This window comes from Maniola jurtina, chromosome Z (assembly GCF_905333055.1).
Source record: "Maniola jurtina chromosome Z, ilManJurt1.1, whole genome shotgun sequence".
In the NCBI taxonomy this organism is placed as follows: domain Eukaryota; kingdom Metazoa; phylum Arthropoda; class Insecta; order Lepidoptera; family Nymphalidae; genus Maniola; species Maniola jurtina.
In genome coordinates, this window is record NC_060058.1 from 14,753,887 (window position 1) to 14,767,680 (window position 13,794).

Sequence of the window (13,794 nt, forward strand, 5' to 3'; positions counted from 1 at the left end):
CAGTACCTTTATTATGAGGTCTCACAGTGCGCTTGAACGCATAGTGTAAGTTCCACCAATCAGATCATTGTAAATTGACGTGATACATTCGTCTGATTGGTGGAACGGACACTGTGCATTCGAGCGCAGTATGAGACCTCAGTAATGTTTGTGAATACGGGTGTTATTTACTTAAATTCATAGAAATACTGTCAGTTTATGATTGGCAGGAGTGTATCACAGATGTTTGTCTGAATTTATTACTAAGAACTAGTGGAACATGTATATTATACTGTAAATGTATGAATAATCTAGACAACCTGTTGTTTGAGTGGGCAATACATCTGACACAAAGCATCATGAATGAGGAGTTGTAGTTGAGTAAATTGGAGTTCATATAACAGATGGGACGAGGGGTATTGTGCATAGCCTAGTGTGGCCAAATGAAACTTAGAGTATTCATACAGAAGTGTCAAAACTATTGTCACATGCACATCTGTATATTAACATTTGCATGTGACAGAGAGTGTGTATGTTTGTCTGTTACCTTTTCAAAGCCTATCCATCAAACATTTTTGACGAAATTCTGTACTGCTTGCATTTTGGAGCTGTCCGAATATATAGCCTACCTTTTATTCCAGAAAACCAACAATTTTAATGAGACCAAATTCACAGGGACCGGGTATCATTTGAGTATAAAATAAGTATATAATTATTCAGAATAATGCCTTTAATACATTAATAAAATTCATTTATGGTTCCTTAGTTCCTATATTAAAGGTGCCTACAGTTATAAGTAGAATTATTGCCCTACTAATAACCTTGTATCCATTGCACCTTGTTATCAAACAGGTTGATAGGTATTATCGTTGTCTAGAAGGAATCTATGGATTTTATTATACCTGTGGCTTTTGCTGTTATAAACTTACACTAGGTCTAGCCATATAGCTATAATAAAATCTATGTATGTTATATTTTCTTCAAAAAGTAGGCATCCTTCGTTCTAATATCTGTGGATGAAATTAATAGATTCATCCTACATCAATAGTTTGATGATAACAAGGTTGTATAGAATCAGGCATTATTTTGTGGAAGTCCATGATATCATTCATCAGCCTGTAAGGCCTGACAATTGACATAGGCCTTTCCAAGAGAGCGCCACCAAACACCAAACTCCGCTTTCCTCATCCACCCGCTCCCCGCCACCTTCTTCAGGTCATCGGTCCAGCGAGCAGGAGGTCGTCCCATTAGAGCAAATTAAGCTTTTGGTTCCTTGGATAACAAGGTTATAAATTATTTATGACACATATATATTACAGACTCCTCCTCCTACTCTGGTCCTGAGTATAGCTAATACTCCAGGTTAACATACAGATAGTTTTATATCCGCAAAAACTTTAGTATTTACTGTTATTGTATGTTTACTGTTTATTAGGATAGAGAATAACTTTTTTGTTGATGTTGCCCCTCAAGCAATATACTACTCTTGCTCCTTAACTTTGTCAAATCTTGACTGATTTTAACAATACTTTTGTTGTACTGTCAGTACCTCATTTTGTTCAGCAAGGGCACAGCAGGTCAACTTAGTCAATAACAAATACCTGTCAGCATTGTACATAGGTACAAAACTTCACCATAGGTAGCTATTAGGTCATACATAAATAAAAAACATAAGGTAGGTATGTAGGTAATTTTTGAACTTTAATATGCACTTATGTACCTATACAATTAATAAGTTAATAACAGCTTAGTAGCAAGCCACAGACATGATTAGTTACGTACAAAATGTAGATTAATTATATCTAAATATTTATAATTTAAATTATATATTATAATAATAAAATTATTTTATGCTAGTAATTAAAGTAAATTGTAAGTTTACAAAAATGAACTAATTTAAGCTCACGTAAGCAATGTTAACAAAATAAGATCATCTTAAAAACTAAAGTATTTGACACTAAATAAAAATAAGCCAACCAATGGGTGCTTGTCTAAAAAACCAGGTTTACGGTGTCGACAAGTCTGTGTGGCTCGATACTGATCGATGAAGGTAAAATAGGCTCGTATAAAATCTTATGAGCTCTCACATAAAGAGACTAGGTAATAGGTAATATGGATGCTTGCATAAAGAACTAGTTTTTTGTACCGACAGGTCAGTGCGGATAAAATAGCCCCATATTAAGAGATCTCATAGAAAGAGACAAGTATATATATTATAATATATATATATTATAGTAGGTATATATATTATGGTGTAGGGGGGTATTGTATAGGGATGCTGGCATAAAGAACCAAGTCTCCAGTACCTACGGTTGATATAGGGCTAATGTACGGTAGGGAACATTAGCCCTATATCAACTTATGATCTCTCACATAAAGACAGCGGTTAATAATGCTATTTTACCCGCACCGAACGTTACTGACCCGTACTGACTGTCGGTACTGGGAACTTGCTTCTTTTTGTAAACACCCTTACATGACGCTATTTTACCTATTTGACTTGTCGATTACATAAACCTACTTTTTTATACACGCACGCTAAGTAGGTATCAAGAGTTAGATTAAAATTTTACAAAGTAGACAAGTTAAAAAAGTAAGCGAGTCGTTTTTGGGCAGAGGTGTTCGCTATTACAATAAAATTCCGTTCGAAGTTCAAAGTTTACCAGAAGGGAGGTTTAAACGGTACATTAAAAAAAACCTGTGCAAGAAAGGTCATTACAATTTAAACGATTATATTATATCGGATAAGGACGCTTGGACAGCTCCTCTAACACAATGAAGTACCTAATGTTACATCTCATCATTATTGATAATAATATTGTTAATTATATTATATGTTAATTTTATAGCTATTGACATTGTATTCGTACTGAAATTTATTTACCTAGCTTAAAATTGTATTTTTTCAATTAATTTATATTTTATGTTTTATGATTGAATTATTTTATTTATGACGTTCAAAAAGTGTACATTTGTACCTACTTTGAATAAAACATTCGAATTTGAATTTGAATTTGAAGTTATCTAATTGATGTAGTATACTATATCAATTCAAATGAAATTAATCAATTTAACTAGTAAGAGCTCCAAATACCACAAACTGGCATATCTGAGATTTAAGCACGGTTCATGTTGTTACACCAGGATTCAGGGGAAAACATCTCCAGGCTCCGTATCAGCATAATGTAATCTTCTATCCCCATTACTCTTATTCACTGTTTACAACTGTAAAGTTAATATGATATAATTTAATTTAGCATACTGTATACATGAACTGATTACGAAATAATCAGTCCAACAATAAAATATGTTGATAAACAAAACATGATGGTTGAGTACAAGTATGTCTTGTACCACTACAATATGTTAAACATAATTTACTTTATGCTCATACAGCTATTGGTATCTGGAGATCAGTGATACTTAGATTTATTTCTTCAATTGTGCCACCAAACCTAGGTAAGGTACCTGTATAACTCTCAAGATTGTAGTTCACTGGGAAGTACTGGAGTTATTAATAATACAGTTTTGATGATCAGTATAATATGAGTACGATTTTTACTGGCTCTTTTGAATATGCTTTGATGGTCCTATCTATAGATTGCGTTAAACTAGGCAAAAACCGAACTTATTTCAGAAATCAGACGGTCTGGTGCAGACTTAAGTACCTACCTAGTTACTTTATATTTAAACACCTAATACCTCATGGTGTTTCAAAAAGATCCTGACAGGCGTATAAAAAACAAAGTGAGTAGTGACCCTTTAAATGTTCTGTTTCTGCAGCGTAAAAATAAGAATAAAAAGGTATCATGTAAAAAATAAAATGACTACTTACGTATTTTTACTTTTAGAAAAATTTCTCATAAATATACTTTTCCTGGCGCCTAATTTGCTTGATGTGTGTGGCTAAATACACATTCCCACTATGGATTAACAATTTAATGCTCAAACTACTTTATTTACCAAAATTTGTAAACAATATTTTTTTGGAAAATTTCAGGTTTTGACATTTCGACTGACTTTTTAAAACCAAAGAGTTATCATAGAGTCAAAGAGTGATTTTTCCGGTAAGTGTGAGTTCACCTAATTTTAAGGTAAACTTACACTTACCGGAGCCGGACGAGTCGGATGAAACGAATTTTAGAATTCTATACATGAAATCTCATGAAACCTCGCACTCTACCCTGCGTCAAATCACGCGAATCTTCAACGCGCGGAAGTGTGTGAGGTTTCATAAGATTTCATATAAAGAATTCTAAAATTCATTACATTCGACTTGTTCAGCTCGGATAAGTGTGCGGGTTCACCTTTACTGTGATTTGTGAGGTTGTGATTCTGTGGATGCTACTGTGCTCATCTCAGACTAAGTATATACATATAAGCACCTATAAATCTATGATCGAAGGTGCTCATATCAGTACGCCGCCCAATACAAAATTTGGTATCCAAAGAGTATGTAATCACTACGTTATAAGAGGCAGCACTTCCGTACAAAAACGAAAATTATGAAAATGTATGAAGTTTGTGGAGTGTGTGGCGACCGACCCTACAGTGGTCGGTCGCCACAAGTGCTTCAATACCAACATTATATCAGTCACACTGACAGAAAGACAGTACTGCCAACATAACCAAACAAGCAGCTCTGCTAGGGTTCTTCCTCCTACATCAATTCAAATGGAACAGGAATGCACCTAAAAAGACAAAGGTAGGAAAATTGCCAGAAAAATAAAGTATATAATACAAAGATATTTGCAAAAAAAAGACTGATAGAAATGGAAAGAGTAAAATAGATAAAGAAGTGCAATAGAGAATACAAAAGGATAAGGAGATGAAACGCACGTCGCCATAATGAAAATTTTTAATGTTGATTTTTAACCCCCGACCCAAAAAGAGGGGTGTTATAAGTTTGACGTGTGTATCTGTGTATCTGTGTGTCTGTGTATCTGTGTATCTGTGTATCTGTGTATCTGTGTATCTGTCTGTGGCATCGTAGCGCCTAAACGAATGAACCGATTTTAATTTACTTTTTTTTGTTTGAAAGGTGGCTTGATCGAGAGTGTTCTTAGCTATAATCCAAAAAAATTGGTTCAGCCGTTTAAAAGTTATCAGCTATTTTCTAGTTTTCTTGTAGAAAAGAAGGTTAGATAACCCTTAGGTTCATAATATTCAAGTGTCAAATGACAAATGTCAAGCTGTCAAGATGGACGTTGCCTAGATATACATAATTATTTATTTGAAAATGATTTGTCGGGGGTGTTGAAAATTTTTAATTTACACTTGTTATATGACTTAAATTGTAACAAGTTGAGTGTAAAACACCATATTATTAATTATCACTATGTTTAAGGTTGATTAGTTATGTGTTAATTTCAATATCAATAAATGTTTAATTTCATCTATATAACCTTTTTAATTCCTATGTACGAAGGCTCCCCACTATGTACGAATGAATGTACCCGACTCGATGTACGAAGCTACCCCGCGTGTGGGGTGCTTTCGTACGATTTCCATTTTTAGAGAAATTCATTATAGCTTTTCCATGTTACTTTGTATCAACATCAATTAAAGCCAGATAAATAGGCAATTTAGCAGCATTGAAATTATTTTGAAATATCTATTAGTTTTGGTTTTACATGACTTAGACTAAAAACGAGAGTGTACGAATGCTTTCCCCTAACCTTCACTTGTCGGGGGTGTTATAAATTTTTAATTTACACTTATATATTGTTTTGTTTTTATTTAAAATATATATATATATTACAAGCTTTTATTTAACTTGGTGTGAAAGCTTTGTGGTGTTCGTATGTGGTCAAATTTTGCAAGTGAATTTTAGACCGGCTCCCCGCAACCGATTGAGCTGATATTATTTGGAATTTCGGTGACAATACAATAATTAATACGTATGTCATGATGGAGGCGGGAGGTGGTCATAGGAATTCCTCAATAACCCATCATAACTCCGTCGTGTTTGGGCTCGTTGGATTTGTCTTGACATTAAAAAAAGCTTATTTTTTTAGCTGAGAATTTTGTTAGAATTAAAATAAAAGAGAGTTCTGTACATTGTATAAAATATAAAGAACTATCACCAAACCCTTCTCATTCTGAAACTACGTAGGCTACCTGTGTACCTAACGGAGAAAACGGTTAAGTAAATCGACCTTTCTTTCGATCATATTTAAACATATCTGAATTATTTTTGCTATAGAACATAATATACACGCGGATACATACCTACTATAGAGCATAATATACACATATGTATTATGTTCCATAGTATGAGGATTAATGTCCTTTAGTATTTATGTTTTAGTTTTCGCAGAAGTCTGCTTCAAATGAGGCATTTCGCGCGACAAGGGCTTACAAAAGGGCTGTCATGTTGTGCTCATTTCGGTTAGGGTTCGTCCCTTTTTTGTTTCGTGGTTCATCTTTGTTTCAACCATTTTTGATGTACCTAGGTAGTGTAATGAGGTTGAGCGAGTAACTTTAAAACACTTTTGTGTATGTATGTCAAACTTTTTTTGTTGTTGTATATCTTTGTTTTAAGGTAGAGTTCCGTTAGTCGCGGCCGAAGGCACGATTTGCGAGACGGTTGCGCCATGGCTGACGCGACAATTTATGATAAAACACAATTTTGTTTGGTGGGAGGCTTCGGCCGTGGCTAGTTACCACCTTACCGGCAAAGCCGTGCCGCCAAGAGTTCAGCGTTCCGGTACGGTACCGTGTAGAAACCAAAGGAGTATCCCTTCTAGGTTAGCTCGCTTCCATCTTAGACTGCATGATCACTTATCACCACGTGAGATTGCAGTCAAGGTCTAATTTGTATCTGAATAAAAAAAAAGAATTGTTGATGCAGCCTTAGATGGAGCGCGCTTGCCTAGAACATACCTAATCACTCTAGACTTAAAGGTATTCATATTAAAAGTGGAGGGGAAGAGTGATGCTGGAAGGGCGTTCCATATCCTAGCGGTTTAGATTAAACTTTAACGAGGTGGTTAGGTTTTCATACCAGTGAACCAAAGTTACACCTAGACACCAAAGCTTCTACGAGTATTACAATGACAGTGACCAAACTCCTACTTAGCAATAATGTGTGTGATAATATGTCCCTTGGAATTTTTAAAACTTAACTAAAAACATATCTTCTTTTGCAACAAAAAATTACAAATTAAAATTAATTATTATATTAAATATTTACTATTTGGATCAATCAGCACAGTATCGTTACAGCACTTAAGCCGCACTTTATAATTTATTAGATTATAATCTTAGATTGCATTCATTATTTTTCTTGCTTGTCTTAATGTACCTTAATTTTTATATCGTTAGTCTTTTTGTTTTATTTTTTATTATATTATAATTATTTTATATTTAAATTAAATTAGGTGAAATTAGGTAACTCGTAGTCCGTGACCTTACTCTTCAAGGCTCCCACTGAAAACCAGCGCTGCAGCTTGCTGCAGCATTATGCTGAGTGGGAGACCTATATTTGGTCACATGGGACATTTAAATTTTAGTACATCCACATTATAATATTAACATATAAGTATGTAGTGATCAAATAAAAAAAGTTTTCTTTCTTTTCTTTCAAAACGCTATTATTAGGTACAACCTAATGACGAAAAGTTAGAGGTGCTCGGAATTGAACTCCAGACCCACCGAGTAGAAGACTGACGTCTTTACCACAAGCTATCACGGTTTTTAGGGTTCCGTACCTCAAAAGGAAAAACGAAACCCTTATAGGGTCACTTTGTTGTCTGTCTGTATCTCTGTCTGTCTGTCTATCCGTCCGTCCGTTGTGTCTGTCAAGAAAACCTATAGGGTACTTTCCGTTGACCTAGAATCATGAAATTTGGCAGTTAGATACGTCTTAGCACAAGTACAGGAATAAATCTGAAAACCGCGAATATGTGGTTACATCACTTAAAAAAAATTAAAATGTGATTCAATTTTCAAAAGTAAGATAACTATACCAAGTGGGGTATCATATGAAAGGGCTTTACGTATACATTCTGAAACAGATTTTTTTAAATTTTTATGTACGATAGTTTTTGATTTATCGTGTAAAATGTTGGAAAAAATACCGAGTACGGAACCCTCAGTACGCGAGTCTGACTCGCACTTCGCCGGTTTTTCCTTTAGAACCCTAAATCTTTTCGCCTTGATAATATTCCGTTAACAAAGGCTAGACAGAATATACATTTTTCTGTTGCGATTACTCAGAGTTGCGAAAGTGTATCGCGTGCAAAGCCCCTTGTGATATATCATTTGGCAGTGTCTAGGTATGCAGGCGCCCTAACACGCCAGCTGGTACCGATGAGTCACGAAGGAGGGTCTCCTCCCCTATTGAAAAAGGACGTCCATAATTCAAATGAAATTAAACCTTAATTCTGCAATCAGAGAGTTCATATTCATAATACGATAGTTATAAAGCTTCAGTAAGTTAACCAAATAGTATCTGCTATATACACAAACTAGCGACCCGCCCCGGCTTCGCACGGGTGAATTACTTTTATTCTATGGAAAAGTGGTTATAATGGCTAAAATATAAATGTTTGGTTTATACTATCGCGGACTTTTTTATAGGCATTATTGAGTTCTACAACTTTTCTATAGAAGTCAACCATACATCTCTAACCATTTAGGCAGCGTTCGCGAGAATCGTTAACGTACGGCAGTTTTTTCGACGCCTTACTTCACAATTTTCACTACCACGAAAAATCCTATCTATTTTCCGGGATAAAATATAGCCTATACGGATTCGGAAGAATCCCTCTAAGTAATGGTAAAAGAAATTTTGAAATCGGTCCAGTAGTTTTTGAGCCTATTCAATACAAACATACAAAAATACAAAAATAGAAAGGTTTTCTCTTATACACAAATTATACTGAAATATGTTAAATAGTAAGGAGAGTTATAATAACTGATATCCTTCCTGATTCGTTCCGAATTTATGTTAACACACATTATAACACATTTTGTGTAAGTCACACTGAAATGTGGGCGTAGGCGTAGTTCGTGAGTTATCAGGCTAGGGTTCGTGTTTCGAGCGTTGTTGATTGATTGAGTTTAGAAGCGACATCTTCTTGCGAATGTGGCAACCGCTACAGTATGGTTATCGTTGTCTGATATTACCTTAATTTTACAATAGATTTCACTAATTTCGTAAGGACAAAATTCCACGGAAGCAAAAGGCTTTGAATTCAGCTACTCAAAAGACCTATAATGATACCTATAATATAGAAATAATATGTATAAAAACTGTAGTAATAGTATAATGATTTGTTACATTTTTAAATAAATAGCTGATACCCGCGACTTCGTCTGCGTGGATTTGGATTTTCAAAATTCCGTAAAGTCTACCAATTAGATGATGCCCGTAACTTCATTAACGTGGATTCATATGTCTTTACGAATACCGTGGGAAATCTTTAATTATCTGAAATAAAAAAGTCTCATGTCCGTCCTCGGGATACAAGCTATCCCTGTACCAAATTTCGTCATAAGCGTTTAAATGCATGGGTCGTGAAAAGCTAACAGACGGATACACTTTCATATTTTGTCGTATGGTGGGAGGCTTCGGCTGTGACTAGATACCAACCAACCCTACCGGCAAAGCCGTGCCACCAAGTGTTTACTGAAAACTGCCATACCCCTTCCAGGTTAGCCACTAGCCAGCCTCCATCTTAGACTGCATCATCATCTTGTATCTGAATAAGAAAAAAAAATGTTATATTAGTATGTACGAGTATGATATAGATTCTATAATAATAAAAGTTGACTCTTGCGCTATTCGATGCGCCAGCGCCGGAAGCAGAGCATTAAAAGCGTTAAAGTCAAGCGTGATCGATCACCGCCGGTTCATCGACGGCCAATTTCCTTTATCGGGTCGCAAACTCTAATCAATTGAGCACTAAATGAACACATTATGCCCATACAACAGTTTAAACGGGCCACCCGGCTAGGGAGCTTTTTACCTACATCCAATTCAAAATTCAAAATATTATTATTCAATTAAACTTTTACAAGAGCTTTTGAATCGTCAACATAATCTAATAAATCATAAGTATGCCTATCTTTATCGAGAGTTACCTTTTTAACCGTGGAGACTGTTGAGCAGACGTGCACAGCGGGCCACGTTCGTTTGAAAAGAAAACTCGGCTTCCGACAAGACAAGGCAAGGCTTTAGACAAGAATGCGTTCTAAAAGGGTACATTCACTTTTCAACAGAGACCCTATGGGGTTATGGAGACTTTAAAAAATCTTACGAGAAAAGTGCTTTTTTGCGCCAGAAAAATCATAAAGTTTACAAAACTTAAATCCATGTAAACGAAGTCGCGGGCATCATCTATTTGGTTTACATAGATATTCAATTTGCATTTAATATTTTTACATTTCTGAGAAATGGAGCAATTGATACTTACGAGACAGCGCATGCAACTGATATCCTTTCCATGTATTGTGCTATTGAATAGAACAAAGACAGATCAAGGGTTACCCTGTTATTGCAGCGCTATCGATGTCTGGCGCCACGACGGTGATAGAATTCTTTGAGAACTGCATCCTATTACGATGTCTAAGAGACAACCGTTATAATATCGAGATCACTGAGTGCCTACCTGAACCTTTTAGTTTTTTATTATATATATATGCATCAGTGTATCCATGATAGTACATACACCACTTCCATCAGAAATCTAGCTGAGCCCAGGTTTTGCTTGAGTGGAATTTTAAAAAATCGGTGAGGGGGTGGAAGTTTTAGAAAACCTGAAACACTACTTCATTTTTACTCAAAAGTCCAAATACTAATTTTCATAAAATAATATCTATTTTTCATCCCCTATTTATTCCACTTCGGGATAAAATTTCTAGGAACCCGGAAACACATATTTCTTTATTTTTATTGAAAAGCCCAAATTTCAATTTTCAGATCAGTCAGTCAGTCAAGAACAAGGTCAAGACAAGTCTTTTTATAAAATATAGATTCGTATTCTTGTTGTTGTCTTGGGTATCTTCTTCATCTCCAAGTAAGATTCGACACTAACAATTGGATTAAGATCTGTTCCATAAAATCTATTCTTAGCAATTCTCTTTGTCCCGCTCCTTTTTTTACCTTTTATAACATTATCGCATCTTTTTATGATGTATGAGCCAGCATTTTCCCCGCAGTTTATTCAAACGAATTTGAATATCACAATACATTTGACATTCACGTGTGATTAAATAGGTCACTTACGTCGGCCCCGTTGATAAAAGTGGCTCGATGACGTATTTTCTTTCATTGGTATCAAAATTCATAATATCATATGGCACCATCATAGATCCGAGACGTTAGAATAACGCACAAAGCATAATTCCCAAAAACTTTTAAAACTTTTAAATAAATAAATCTTTTAAGATTTTTAGGATTTTCCAAATGAAAGAATCTTAATTAAATTGCCTTTAACTAAACTAAAACGAGGGCAAGAAGTGAATAAATATATTTTGCAATAGGTTTGTTCCTATAACAACTTTTCGGATTATACAAAAAATTGCGTGTAATTCCATCTTCATCTTCGGGGAAAAGAAATAGTTTTTAAATTGGACAAGAGTAAAAAAAAAACAAAAGTCAAATCATTTATCACGACTAAGGCGAAGCATAAAGGAGGGTTATGTGTTTGACCTGTGTGTGTATGTATGTGTATGCGTTCCTATGTCCGCTTGTTACTACTCAACGGCGCAACTATTTTTGATAAAATTAGTAATATAGATTTGTCTTGAGATGGTGTAAATGTCACTGGGTACCTAAAACTCTTAAAAAAATCATAATGAGCGGTCTGAAAAAAAAATTTTTTTTTCCAAGACCATTCGAGTGGGGAATCAAAATAAAGGTCTTTAAAAGGCGAATACGAATATGTATATATATACAAAATATTATACTGTTTGAAAACTATTTTTCGAGAAAAATCGTAGAAAATAACTACACTAAACTTAATTAAAAAAACTTAAACCCCCGACTAATAATAAATAGTAACTGGTAACTGTAAAACAAAAACAAGCTTTGTGTTCTATAAATAGAAACTGATAAGGTCATAAACATAAACGGTAGAAAATGTGTGGCAGGCGGGGTACTGCTTAACCAACTACAAATTTTATTAAGTTATCAGCCACAGGGCAAGTGATTTCATTCTTCTACAACAAACGACAGAAATTGCCTGAAGAATTGTGAATGAGCATATCCGATTCTATAGTCTGCATCATAAGTACATTCCTCTTTCTTAAGATCTGATTGGCTTTTCTGAATAGAAAATGGGGTTTCACTCAAAACGATCTTTTCTTATTTCATTTATTTTTTCAATATACAAGAAGATTTCAATTCTTATTCGACGCTAACTTTTTCTGTAAACATTTTTGCTTTTAGCATTAAAATGTCGCCCGATAGAAGAAAACTTGTAAGAGTTTAATTGAATAAAAAATATTTTTTTATTTAAAAAAGGATTAGTTATTTAGATATCCTCCATGGAACCTATATGGTAACACCATTGGGATATCATAGTCACTTCGACCCGGCTTCCTGTATTGAAGTTAGTATTGTTTCATAAAGTCAACCTAACTTAGGTACTAAAAGGCAGGCAAAATACATATAAATAACACTACCGATATAGAGTAAGTATAATATGTACTTTCATTTGATTTCATCGTATTCGGGAGTAGTGGCTAATACTCGTGAGGCGTACAACATCTGCCCCCAAAAACGTCACTTCGTGATGACCACGACCGCTCTGCCAAGAGTGTTACGATGAAGAAGGAGAAGAAATAAGCGTTTTCCGTCAAGCAATAAGCCTATCACGCTGCAACGACGTGTTGTCTATTCACCTGATCACAAACAGAAAATTACTTTCATTCCATTGATTCAGTTGGAAATTACATGCATGGTGTAGGGGACACGTCGGATTTCCCATACAGTTAGATGCTACGTTGATAGTTAAGTTTTGATAGAGCTCATACTTTGTAGTAGGTTCATGTAAGTTCATATGCTAAAAGCTCCCTGTAGTTATATCCCCGCTTCCAAGTTAATATAATAGTTCATAGCTAGGTGCTTCTACACAATATATGAATTTTTAGGGTTCCGTACGTCCGTCCGTCTGTCCGTCCCGCGTCCGTCCGTCCGTCGGAACAAGTAAAACTACGATACATGACGGATAGTGCAATATAATTGGAAACTACAAGATGCACTTATGTTACCCCACCACAAACTAAGTGGGTCAGAACAATTTGCGAATGCATTATGATATGAGCGCGTCTTTTAACAGTTGATAACATTTTATGCCAATCACTTGAGCTGATTTCAATAAGAAAGGCCTTTGAGCGAGATTGCTAGTTAGTAACAAGTCGTTTGTCTGTGATTGGCTTACGTCATAGTTGTGCATCGTACCAATCAAAGTGTGATTTTGATAAATAGAATGATGTCCCGCCACGTTGAACGATACGAGGAATTGAAAGCGACGGTATAAAAAGACACGGCCACAGTTGCCCGCAATGAACGCCGGATGCGGGGCCCGATGACAGAGCGTCCACGACGCAAAATCTATACTTGTAAACTACGCGACTTTTGTATAGTCTGTTCGCTTAGATACGGTCGCTTTTGTGCCACGTCACGCGCCGCCTTGGCACGCGCCGTATTTTCACTATCGCTTCGCTGCGTGAGTTGTACACCCGCAGAAGAATTTGGCATCTACCTACTCATGTTTTTTATTAAATGTGAAAAAAATTTATTAAATTCACAGAGGTCTGAGCTAGTTAAATTATTTAAGTCATCACACCATCGTCACCTCGGTC

General features: G+C 35.4%; 1 protein-coding gene across 4 annotated transcripts in view; it reads left to right on the top strand.

Moving 5' to 3' along the window:
- Positions 1-13,794, top strand: part of LOC123880248 (ras-associated and pleckstrin homology domains-containing protein 1) — a 127,101-nt gene that overhangs the window by 10,292 nt on the left and 103,015 nt on the right. The window lies entirely within an intron of this gene.